This window comes from Vanessa cardui, chromosome 25 (assembly GCF_905220365.1).
Source record: "Vanessa cardui chromosome 25, ilVanCard2.1, whole genome shotgun sequence".
In the NCBI taxonomy this organism is placed as follows: domain Eukaryota; kingdom Metazoa; phylum Arthropoda; class Insecta; order Lepidoptera; family Nymphalidae; genus Vanessa; species Vanessa cardui.
Genome location: NC_061147.1, coordinates 728,395 through 730,867, shown reverse-complemented (window position 1 = coordinate 730,867; position 2,473 = coordinate 728,395).

The following is a 2,473-nucleotide window of genomic DNA, read 5'->3' as shown; positions in this document are numbered from 1 at the left end:
TCACTTTACGTATAATTTTTTAAAACTATTTTCTATCTATAATTTTTCCAACATTATAATTTTTGAAACATATCTCCTTGCACAACCAGTGATTTCAAAAAATTAAAAAGTTAACGGAGACAAGTTTGACAGCAGCGGTCGAAAGCGCGCGAAACAATGATGGACGTTATGAAAAAAATACTCCATTTTTTACTAATATTTTGCACATGCGTACTACACGAATTACAATTTTAAAGCTTGTATCAAAGAATTAGGTTTTTTTATAATTATTTGCTATAATATTTTTTTGTATTTAATGATTGGGTCATTAATTAATAGTTAAGCTTTACTTTGTTTTGAATACGATTTCCAATAAAGTATTTTCGTTTTTAAATATATTTAATTTTAAAATGTATTTTTTTTTGGTATGATGTTTATTATATTCTAATTTTAATAAGTGTTCCATGACATAAAAAGTTGTTATTATTCATTTATTTAATCCCGGATATAAATTCACTTACACATTTGTTTGGGTAGTTACTACTGATTTATTGTTTATTCTACCTCTGTAAAGCAATACTGAGTTCCAGTTTGAACTGTGAGAGAGCCAGTGTTAGGGCACAAGGGACACAATTTTAGTTCCCAAGGTTGATAGCGCATTTACTTTATAAAGGGTATTTAAGGTATCATAAACTGACAATGTCTAGGGAAAATAGTGACAACTCACTGTCAGTCAGCCTAACTATTCGTTTTAATTATTAACTTATTATTAGCGATTAGCGTAAGTGTTGCCAGCCGCTGTAAAAATAATAAAAAATAAACTTTAAAATATTTATAGTCAATTATTTCTGGTGTTAGAAACACGTTACTTCCACCAGGGAAATCAAATGATTAATTAATTAACATAAAATGTATTATATATTTACATAATTCTAATTATATAAATGAATAACGATTATGGACTGAACTTGACCTAAATCTGTTCGAGAGAGTGTAATGTTGGCCGATGTCGATCTGTTTGATCGCTAGTTAGAGCCTTCTCTTGATACCTACAAGCTATTATTGGCTGGTAAGCTTTAAAGCCACTTGAGCACGTTCTCTGATGTCTTTGAGATTTATATAGGGATGTTACAACCTCCTCCTGTCACAATGTTACCACTTTTTTAATTGAAAAATTAAATTAACAGCCTGTATTTGTCTAACTACTGATCTAAGATTGATTCCTCTTCTTGTAAAAAGTTTAAAGAATATTTCAAAACGCTGCTCCTATGCGGGATGGAGGCATATGTGGCAGAATTTAACTGGAGAGGATTTCTCACACAGGTTTCCTTTATTGCCGACCACGACATGAATTATAACAATTTGATTTTTTGGTTAAGTTTATTCGACGTCATAAATCTTGTACAGACCAGACATTTCTATTGACCTTTATGTATGTATAGGCTTGATCAAAGTTTTGTCTTTGCCTCTGAGTTGAGATTTTATAACATACCATAGACAATAAAAATAAAGTTTACATTGTTGTCAAAAGAAACTTGGACGGTCGGATTCTATTCTGTCAGAAAATAGGTTTCGTTAGGTAACATTTATCGGCCAATAAGCACCGCGAGCGCATTTAAATCAAAAAGCGCGTGCTTCTCCGAGATCCTATACATTCCACAGATTATATTAAATCGAGAGATGAAAAATTAATAAAATTCTTAAAATATCTTCCATTCGTTTACCATAAATAATTGTATTAAATTTTTTGTCCTTTCTGTGTTTTAACTACACCTAGTCGCTACAATTACCTTACCTTAAATTAACATCTTCTTGATTAAAATAATTTGAAATTAAAATAATTTGACGCAATATAAAATCAAATTATCAATTATTATTTTGAATTAAAGAAGTTCAAATCAATGCGACGATACAAAAGATTGTTTCATTAAAATAATTATCATTTATTTACAAAGTAATATCAGCTCCACAGTTATTGCTCTATACGAGATGGAACCGCGCCTCCCTGATCGAGCGCTGCGTGCCTAAGCATCCACGGGGCGCTTCTCAACATGTCATACACCTGACAGTGTTACAAACAAGGAAAAAAACATTACTATCTTACAAGCTTTTATTATATACCATTTTTATTTCCCAGGGTTTTATTTAGATTCACCTGTTTGTATGATCTAACCAGACTGATTGACCTAGAATTTTGAAGGCAATTTTGTGTACACTAACAACGTTTTCTCGTATAGATGTGATTCGGTTATATTCCTAGATTTTATAAAATGAGATTTAATTTACTGTTTGAACCTGTCATTTATGAAGTATGTATGATTTTTAGCCTCCCATAACCTTCAATTATTATCCGACACGAAAAATCATATTATCTCTGTGTAAATTTCATCAATATCTTATACTTTTCTTAATGTTGGGTAAGTAATTTGTCGTAAGAAGCCTTGTTAAATATCGATGTTAAAATAAAGAAAACTGCTTTGATTTACTAGTAATT